Consider the following 11111-nt stretch of genomic DNA (forward strand, 5'->3'; position numbering starts at 1 on the left):
ACAGATCGAATGTACCAAACATTCCAAAACTCAATAGATTTCTTCTTCTATTTATTGGATTTGTCTGTGTCCTATTGAGTTTTGTCATGGCTAGAGTATTCACAAGAATGGAACAGCAGGGCTATCTGATGAGTTAAAATGCCTTTCGAGAAGAAATCAGTGGACATTGAATTTGCTCCTCTTAATGAAGTTTTAAAGGCTGCACCAGTCCTCTGATGTGAAATATGGAAAAGAATGAAAAGCAGAAGAATAGTGAACACTTCCTCTAACGAAAACATAGGAAGGTATTAAAGCTTGAACTAGAATGTCTTCTTGGTATCAAAGAGACAAGCTTTTCACGGTATTTTTCCCGCTGTGGCCTATACTGATACACCAACGATGTAAGTGGTACTTACTTCTTAGTTTTTCATTTCTTAAGAAAATATACCCCAGGGATGCCTGGGTGTCGCAGTCAGTTAAGCTACCACTCCGTCTGGCTCAGGTCGTAATCTGGGGGAATTGGGATTGAGTCCCTTGTAGGGCTCTGTGCTCAGTGAGGAGTCTGCTTCTCTCCCTCTGCCTGTGACCCCACCATCCCCTGCTCTCGCTCTAAAATAAAGAAATAATATTTTTTTTAAAAAAGGGAAGACGTGAAGAAAGTTTGGGGCACACCAATGAAAAATTAAAACCTTAAAAAATATATACTCCATTTCTACAACTATAATATTGAATAAAGTGATTATTTTCTACAGCCCCCTTAACAATTTTTGGACATGACATTTCTGACTTTCAAAAATTAATGTAAAAGTCAGGAAGTCAGATCCCATAAGCTGAGAACTCTGGACAGATGATCAGCGGTACCTATGGTAATTGCCTTTACACAGAGTGTGTGACAATACATTATTTCAGATATGTATGCAAGACTGTTTCCTGCACAATAAGATGTATTAAAGGAGCAGAAATTAAAATTTTTTCTAATTAAAAAATAATACATAAATGCATATATAAGTATATGTGTGTGAGTTACAGACATGCCCACTCCAAAAATCCTCCAATGAAAACCTTCACGAACAAAGTCTGAAATGAGCTGCAACACAAGTCAACAGTGGATTTGAGTATGAGACTTTAGAAAATGTTCGAGTAATTATCACGTTGTTTCCTGCATTTCCTTAGCCCGTGTTGCAGCTATGTATTTGAAAAATAGTGCTATTTCCGAAGGAAATACTAGCTCTCTGAAGGCTTCAGGGTAGTAAAGTATTTTACCGTTCTTAGGTTAGAACCCAGCAGCGAAGGGTCGGCGGGCGGGTGGCACCTGCGCGGGAGGAAGGCCCGCGGGGATCCCCAGCCAGAAACGCCCTGAGTCCAGCAGACGGAATTCACTCCCCCGGGTTGGGGACTCCCCAGACTGGAGTCGTTTGGACCAATGTGCCCTTCCTTCCTTCAAGTACGAGTCTGAATGTGGACAGGCGGTGGGGATCTGAGCAGAACTGCGTCCCTTGGCCCCCAGCATCTCTGGCCGCGGGGGAAACGGCTCCAGATCCACAAACACCGGGGATCGCTGCTCTCAGTCCCGCTCGTGGAAGATTTTGTTCGTGTTATCTAATTCCTCCAGCAGAAACAGTCTTCAGCGGTGCAAGTATATTCACGTACACCTCCGCAGCCCCGCACCCGCACGGCTCCAGTGGCGCAATCGGTTAGCGCGCGGTACTTATAAGACAGTAGCTGCTGGGCGATGCCGAGGTTGTGAGTTCGAGCCTCACCTGGAGCACTTTTTACCGCTCCTCCGACCCGTAATGAGGGAGAGAGGGGGGACCCCTCAAGGAAACTTACGACCTACTCGGAGCTTGCTTGTCTTCCGTCCTAAAACTCCCTGCTCAGGGTCCTGCGTAACAAATAGCCCAGCGTTTTGGGCCCCTGCCTTCTCCGCACACCGGTTGCCAAGACGACCGTTCACGGCCGTCAATTCAGGGAGGAAAGGCCCATCAGAGACTGAGGCCCAGAGTTCAGGCATGTATACAAATTCTAAAAATTACTGAAAAATTACTCCTATGCCTGATTTGTTAACTCCATGAAATGTGCACAATCTTGGTTTTTCCTAAGTATTTCAGTGGAAACTCTGCTGTCTTTAACCTGCCTTCCCTACCTCAGTCTCTCCACTCCTCTAGGCTGCGTCTGGGATCCTCCTCACTCAGGTCTGCGATGCCTGTCGTTACGACGAAGACACAGGTGGTCAGTCGCAGAAAACGAACTGACCCTTTACCATCTCCGGCTTGAGCGGGAACCTTGGGTCTAGAGAGTCACTGTTACCGGAGGCATCCTGGAGACAGACAGAGATCTGCAGCTTCCCAGGGGATGGGAAATCGTCCGCGCGCAGGTGCTCAGCACCGTCAGGTCTTTTCCAGATGCTGCGCCCCGCCCCCAACGTGTGCCCACCATGAACAGTAGGTTCAAAACGAGGTTCACAGACCAACTTAGGGGAATGCTTGGTAAGGAAGTGATAATGAACACTTTACTCACCGAGATTTACAGTGGACATATGAATAGAGGTTATTCACGGAGTTGTTTTCAGTTACAAAGGAGATAATCAATGATCAATTAATTAATGGCCCCAAATTCCTCGCACCTCTCTGCATGTCCCCTTGCAATGTGATTTTGCAGTATCTTCCATCAAGAGCTGGGGTCTATTTCTCCCCGTCTTGGATGTGAGCTGATCTTGTGATTGACCAAGCAATGCTGAGGAAATGATTTTGCAGGAGCTCCAAGATAAGGCCTGGAGAGGCCTTACAACTGCCTCTCTTGCCCTCTTGGGACCCTGAGACCCACCATATGAAGAAATCCCATCCAACCTCCTGGAGCATGGAGGAGTGCACAGAGAAAGAGATGCTGCCATCCCAGCCTCGCCAGCTGACACCCCAGACGTGTGGGTGAGAACATTTTGGACCATCCAGTCCCCGTCAGACTGCCAGATGACTGCAATCACGTGAATGACCACAGGCAAAACCAGCAAAAGAATTGCCCAGCTGAGTGAAGCCCAAATTGTTAACCTGCAGAATTTAAATGAAAGAAACAATTATTGTTTTTAATCCACTAAATTTAGGTGAGGTTTGTTACAAAGTTATAGATGACTGCTGAAAGCATTTAGCACAGAATAAGAGCCTAAGACAAGTTAGCAGATTATTACTCTGGGGGATCTTCTCATTGTCCTAAGCATTGGGTCCTCTCTGTACTTGCCACAGCATAGAGACTCCAAATCAAGGGGACCTTGGGCTATTTAAATTTATTCCAGGAGTAAGCTGTCTCCTTGGGTCCTTGCACCAAGCCCAGAGTTGAAAGGCCCAGAATTTCCAAATCTCTAGAGTGAGTAAAGGTATGAATAGGCAGTGTCCACATTCCTTGCCTGCTTTTGCAAACAGACCAGGCTGTAGGATCCAGATTTCTCCCCAGCTGCATCTTCCCAGTGCTGGCTGTCCTTTTGTTAAATGTCCTGGTTTGCCTTGTCACCCATGACAAGGAGACAACGGGCTGATATCCACATCGAGAAACATTTGCATATTGAAGTAATTCAGAGACACCAAGCACTCACATCTGGTAGCTTGTTGCCTAATATTTTTTCAAGGAAATCCTATAACGAAAATTCATATGGGTAGTGTACCTGTCATGATGGCTGGAAGTTACATGTACAGTTCTTTTTTCAGATAGGTCTCCAGGATCTTCCCACTGGGCTAACCACCAAGATACCACACGTAGGCCAAACTTTTTTGCTTATACAAAAAAGCAATTATATAAAACAAACATGCAAAATGTATTGTTGAAACTATAACAGAGGAATGTAATATATTTGCCAATAACACAGAGAAAACAAAAAGTAAAAAGGTAGATATAAATACAACCATATAAAAAATAACATAAATTGTGAATGAATTAAACAACCAATCAAATGGCAGAGACTGTCATACTGGATTAAAAGAAAAAAGATCCAAATGTATGTGGTCTACAGGAGATACACTTTAGATTTAAAGATACGAAAGATTGAAAATAAAAGAATGATAAAAAGATATATCATGCACACAGCAACCACAAGAATGCCGGGGTGTCTGTGTCTAACATTACACAAAATAGACTAAAACAAACAAACAAAAAAGGTTCTAGAGATAAAGAGCAATGTTTCGTAATGATGAAAGGATCAATCCATCAGAAATATATAACAATTATAAATACATATGCACCCAAAGAAAGAGCACCAAAATACATGAAGCAAAAACTTAAAGAATAAAGAGATGAACAGACAATTCAACAATAATGGTTGGAGATTTTTCAAAATCTTACTATCAATAATAGATGGAACTAGACAAAAGATCAACACAAAAATAAAAGATTTGAGCGATATTATAAACCAGACCCAACAGACATCCATCAACAAATATACATTCATCTCAAATGCACATGGTACATTCTCAAGGATAAACCATATACTCAGCCATAAAACAAATCTTGATAAATCTAAAAGGATCAAAATAATACAAAATATACTTACCAATCACGATGTATAAAATTAGAAATTAATAACAGAAAGAACTTGATAGAACTTACAGTTATGTGAAAATTAAGCAATACACTCTTAAATAACAAATGGGTCAATGAAAAAAACTAAAAGAGAATAGAAAATACTTTAAGGTAAATGAAAACAAAGGCTTAACATACCAAATCTTATGTGATGCAGCTAACACGGGGCTTAGAAGAACACGTATAGCTATAAATTCCTATGTTAAAAAAGAAAACCAGTCTCCAATTAGTAACGTAACCTTCTACCTTAAGGCACGGGAAAAGAAGAGCACACTAAATCTAAGGAAGCAGAAGTAAGGGAATAAATATTAGAGTGGAAATTAATGAAATAGAGACTAGAAAAACAATAGCAAAAATCAATGAAACCAAACGCTGGTTTTTTGAAAAGATCAGCAAGATTGACAAACCTTCAGTTGATTGACTAAGGAAAAAAGAGGATGGACTGAAACTCCTAGAATTAGAAGTGAAAGAAGGGGAGTCACTACAGACCCTACAGAAATAAAAAGGGTTACCAAGGGATACTGTGAATAATCGTACACCAAACACACTAGATTACTTAGATGAAGTGGACACGTTTCTGGAAAGACACAGACTAATGAAAGAAACTAATTCAAAAAGATTAGACAATATAAATAAATCTATGATAAGCTAACAGATTGAATTAGTAACCAAAAGGATATCCACAGAGACAAAACCATTCCCAGGCATCTTCACTGCTGAATTCTACCAAACATTCAAAGAAGAATCAATATTAATTCTTTATAAACTCTTTTATTTTTTTAAGATTTTATTTATTTTTTAAAAGATTTTATTTATTTATTTGCTAGAGAGAGAGCACAAGGAGGGGGAGTGACAGGCAGAGGGAGCCTGATGTAGGGCTTGATCCCAGAACCCTGAGATCATGACCTGAGCCAAAGGCAGATGCTTAACCAACTGAGCCCCCCAGGCACTCCTACAACTCTTCTAAAAAATAAAAGAGAAGGAAAGACTTCCTAACTGATGTTATGAGGCCATTATTACCATAATGCCAAAACCAGACAAAGACATCACAAGAGAACTATAGACCAATGTCTCTTATGAACATGGACACAAATCCTCAACAAAATACTAACAAAATCCAGCAAGATTTTTGCCAAGTTTTTACCATGACCAAGTGGGATTTGTCCCAGGAAAGCAAGGTTAGTTTAACACACAAAAATCAATTATTGTAAGATACCACATCAATAGAATAAAAAACAAAAACCAGGTAAATCATCTCAATAGATGCAGAAAAACACTTGACAAAATCCAACACTGTGAAAAAACTCCACAGCCAACACTATAAATGCCATTTTTCTTTCATTATGGTGTCTGTGGATGAGCTAACTTAAGAAATTTTAATGCTGTCAAATTTGTCAATCTTTTTCCTTACTGCTGTCATGTTGTGCATGTTTATGAACTTCTTCCCTACCCCAAGTTTACAAATATATTCTTTTTTTATAATTTCCTAAAATTTCTATATATTTGTCTTTTACATGTAAGTCTTTAACTCAGATTTTTTTCTATATGATGAAGTGCAGGTCAATACATTTCTGTTCATTTTTTTCTAGAACTATTTACCTAAAAATTCACTCCACCCCCCATCTCTAGTGTATCCTCTGTTCTCTATCAGGTGTCCACGTGAGCATAAGCTCTCCGTTATGTTTGATTTCTCTATTTACCTATCCTGGCCAATGCCATGCTTCTTTTAATTACTGTTGAAACTTTGAATGAGTCTTTTTTTTTAAGATTTGTTTATTTAAGAGAGAGTAAGCGCATGAGTGAGCATGGGGTGAGGGGCAAAGGGACAGGGAGAGAGAGAATCTTAAGCAGACTCCATGCTCAGCGCAGAGCCCAAGGCAGGGCTTGCTTGATCTCTCAACCCTGAGATCATGACCTGAGCCAAAATCAAGAGTCAGATGCTTAATGGCTGAGCCACCCAGGTGCCCCTCTTTTCCACTTTAAATATTATTTTTCTGGGGCACCTGCCTGTCTCAGTTGGTAGAGCATGTGACTCTTGATCTTGGGGTTGTGAGTTTGAGCCCCATGTTGGACATAAAGATTATTTTAAAAATTTTTTTAAAAATGTGTGATGATAAAATGAGTTAATATTTTTAAAAAATAAGTATTATTTTTCCTTGTTGGAAAAGACTGAAGCAAATGGGCATTAAATGGCATTGTTTTCTTCTGTCAGAGGTAATACTGCACCGTTTTCCTGCTACGGTGGCTTTATCTCTTCCTCGTTCCTTTCTGCTACAAACTTATAAAAGCATGTGGGGCGCCTGGGTGGTTCAGTCGGTTAAGTGGCTGCCTTGGGCTCTGGTGGTGATCTCAGGGGCCTGGGATCAGGTCCCACGTGGGGCTCCCTGCTTCTCCCTCTCCCTCTCCCCTTCCTCGTGCTCTGTCTCTCTCTCTCAAATAGATAAATAAAATCTTAAAAGAAAAAAGCATGTGTACACCAAATACCATACTTAGTGTGTGGGACAGTCATAGGAGCATTGTAGCTGCAAAGGTAGGAGTTCTGTTTATTGACATCCTTGAAATTAAGCTTCTCAAGGCAGAGACTATTGAAATTGTTCATTTTTATCCCAAGTAACAAGAAGGGTGTATGGAATTTAAAATACATCAATATTTCTTTAATTAATAAGTGATTTCTTCCTAGAAGAGGCTGAGGTCTACGTGAGATCAGCCCTCACTCCACAGCCATTTGTATCATGAATTCATGTTATGATGGGTTCTGAACATCTCATTATCCCCTGGAACTTTGCTCCCGAATTCCCTGTGTCTCCTTTCGTCCCACCCTTTCTCCTGAACTTCGCCTCTATGCTCTGCCCTCATCCATTACTCTCTTCATGTCTTCCGTAAGTCTTTATTATTGAATAGTGAAAATAAATTGGGTTTTGGACCACTTGGGATTATTAGGAAAACAAACTGAGGCATGGTATTAATTTTCTCTCTGTGTTGACTTCTTTATTGACATAATGGGCACACTGATAGCCACCTGCTCCTCAGTGAGGACTCAGTGTGATGTGTTTGAAGAGGGCTGGCACGTGGCAGGCAGCTTGTGAATGTTAGTATTCTTTTCTTTGCTTCCTGCATGTTTTCTTACCTTCTCCCCCACCCGCCCCGTTTCCTCTCCTTATTCCCCTCGTCCTCTGCCCTTTCCCCTTCCTGTCTCCCGGTCCTAGACTCCCACAACACCTCCTCCCCATTGACTCTCTCTTGACCAGGACATGAACCAGAAGGATGCCTGGCCCTGAGGGACTGAGAACTATAGGATCTGACATGTCACTATTGGCCTTGGAGTCTTTCGGTCATAGCCTACGGGCCCCCATGAGTAGGTAAGGACCTACGTGAGTAGGCAAAGCTCTTCTAGCCTCTAGTTTTTACTCTTACCCTGGTTGCAGTATGGATGTGTCATGCTTTCAGGTGGGAGTTCTGAACTAAGCCCGCCATGTTTTCTTTTGAATTTAGATTGTTTGCTCTTCTCATGCTGGAGGCATGCTCCAAAGCTACTCAAAAGCTTATCAGAACCTTGAAACTCAGAGATCCGGGAAAGCCGAGTCTTTAGGCTACTTCGATCTGATCTGTGAGACGGGGCCCATAAAGAAAGAGTTTCCTTACCATTCAAGAGTCAATTACTACAAGGTGAGCAAAAGTTAGTAGTCATAGATGGTTAGGAATTAGTAACAAATGTGAGGGGCAGGATGATATTATAGAGAGAGCCCTAAAGTAGGAATATGGAGATTAGATTCCTTCCATTGCTATTAATCACATGATTTGGTATATCACTTTCCCCCCCTGGGCTACAAATACCTAATGTAAATGATAAATACAATTTATTGGCGCAGGCCAAATGTCATGCCTCATGCTCAGTGCTTTATAGATGTGTATTAATCCTATTTTTTATTTTCTGTATTTCTGATGCTTTGATATCTTGGGGCCTTGCCAACCCTAGAGAAAGACTGTCCCCATCCCCAAGAGCTAATCAATCCCCAGAGGTAGGAAACAACCCCATGCAAACCAGCCAGTCCAGAGTTCATGCTCCAGTTTCCTTATCAAGCTCTTGTGCTCTGGGCCACTGTTCTCCTGCCCTAGTCACCACAGAGCCAGGTACCAGATCGCTAGGGACAGCCCTGAACCATTCAAACTGCCCAGTCCTAAGCCTGTTTACCTGCCTCACTCATTCCTCCCACAAAAACCACAACGAAGGCTCTTGCCCTGTTCCTCTCTCACTCCCTCTGCCTCCTGCCTGACCCTGGTACTTCCCCAGATGCCACAGCTTCTGTTTCTGGGGATCTGTGAGTACAAAAACGTCTTCTTTCATGGCAGCCAAATTCTGTGTGTTTCGCCATATCCGATTAAAACAAACGAAGGGTATATTTCAAAACAATATGTTAACGTTTCATCTCATGAGGCAGGTCTCCAGTAGTGTGGGACTGAATGCTGTAATGTCTATGGTGACAGCCGAAGACTGTTGCATGACTGCCCTAAAGGGCTGCGGGGCTTTTGAGGCACAATTCAGTGTCCTGTGCTATTATTCTCAGTTTAGAAGCCCCAAGAGGAACTCAGAAGTCTAGAGAAAGAAATGGTTTCTATCTTCAAGAAAAGCTTTCAAAGTCTCATAATCCACCAGCCCTGGCTCAGGATGGAAACCAACTCTGCCTGGAGTTCAGTTCCAGAAAGGACCTTCAGGTCCTTCAGGGGCAGAGATGGAGGGGACGGGGTCAGACAGGCAGGTAGAGCAGGGGAATTGCAGCAAAGTAGAGCTGCTTTTGGTTTGGATTGTATGACATGCTCTTAGAGCTCCTCAATGAAGACTGTCGACGACTGACTAAAATAAAAAATGAAAACTGTGAAATAAATAAAGTTTGTCTATCAGATTCCTGGGCTTCTGTGGAGTAAAAAAGGAAAGGGCTCATTGGGTATCCACGTAGTGGAGGTGTATTCTCCAATCCTCTCCTTTTCTCACTGTATGTAACATATCCTTCACGGTTCATCTCTTCATTTATACGGGCCATTATAATATATTACCATCTATTAGATCTTACAAGCTGTTATGTTGTAATAAATCTATATAATCTAATAACTTACCTTTGTATGTAATCATATCATCTGAGAATAAGGACTGTCTTCTTTCTTCCTTTCTAGTCATGTGGCCTTGTGTTCCTTTTTTTGAGCATGATTGAAAAAGACAATGAATGAGGCACACAGAAATCCATCATCTTGAATAGAAGTGATATGAGCTAGGATCCCTGATTTGTTACCAATCTTAAACAGAATGTTTTTCATTATTCTGCATATATTTAAGATTTATGTTGACTATAATTTTTCAAAGATGCCAGGTTAAAGAAATTACCTTCTATTGCTAGGTTGCTTGGAGTTTTGATTGTGACTGAATACTGAGTTTTCACAAATACTTTTTCTGGCTCTATGGAGGTGATCACATGGCTTATTTCCTTCTTAATGTGCAAATTGGAATGATTTATTTTCTAATGGTAAACCAGCCTTGCAATCTTGGTATAAACTCAAGACCAAAATGACTTATAATTAATTTTAAACGTGACTGTGTTCAGTTCCTTAACTTTCCAGATAATTTGTGTCTGTGTTCAGGAGTGAGATTGACTGTGATCTTCCTTTCTCATAACGTCCCTATCGGGTTTGGTGTGAAGGTAATACCAGCCTCAGTTTGGCAGTTTCTTTTTAAAAAATTAAATATAAAATCTTTAAAATAAATAAATAAATAAAAATAAAAAATTAAATATAGACCTACCATATGGTCCAACCATTCCACTGATAGGTATTTACCCAAGAGAAATGAAAGAATATATCCACACAAAGGATGATACACAAATGTTCATGGCAGCTTTACTTATAATTGGAGATAGTATAAATATTCATCAACAGGCAAATGGGTAAACAAATTGTGGTGTATCCATACAACAGAATACTATCTAGCAATAAAAAGAAATGAATTACTGATACAAGCATCGTGGGTGAAAGAATAAAGAGAGCCCATATTGTATGATTCCATTTACATAAAATTCTAATAACTACAAGCATAAACCGTCTCATAAAACTACAAACATGATGACAGGAGGCAGTGGTTGTGGGGGGGGATCATGTCTGTGTTCATTGTAGGGATAGCTTCATGAGTTTATACTTGTGTCAAGCTCATACATATGCTTAAGTATATGTAGTTTATGCTAAGGAAACTGTGCCTCAATAAATCCATTTAAAAGGTATATTAACTGGGGGAAAAATCTCGTGATGGCATCCTGCAAACCCAATTGTGTGTCTTTTCTTTCTCTCTCTCTTATCTTCCTACGCTGTGGAAGTGTTACCGACCTGGGCCCCGGGCTCGCCAGGCAACGGAAATGGACAGGAGGCCTCGTGGGTCCCAGACAAGGCTTTACAGGGACTTTTGCTCCGCACAACAGAGGCCGCCGGAAGGAAGGAATTCTCAGGCTGGCTCCCCGAGGGGAGGTCAGGGAGCGTTTTTTACAGAAACTTCGGTGGGGAAAGGGTTTAGTACAAGCAGGTAGAGGCGG

General features: G+C 41.2%; 1 non-coding gene across 1 annotated transcript; it reads left to right on the top strand.

Moving 5' to 3' along the window:
• The first annotated feature begins 1654 nt into the window (after positions 1–1654).
• Positions 1655–1747, top strand: TRNAI-UAU. Its single transcript is given in 2 exon segments — positions 1655–1692; positions 1712–1747. It is a non-coding gene; the product is annotated as a tRNA-Ile (tRNA).
• Positions 1748–11111: the final 9364 nt, after the last annotated feature.

The sequence above is a fragment of the Zalophus californianus genome, chromosome 7, assembly GCF_009762305.2.
Source record: "Zalophus californianus isolate mZalCal1 chromosome 7, mZalCal1.pri.v2, whole genome shotgun sequence".
NCBI classification, from domain to species: domain Eukaryota; kingdom Metazoa; phylum Chordata; class Mammalia; order Carnivora; family Otariidae; genus Zalophus; species Zalophus californianus.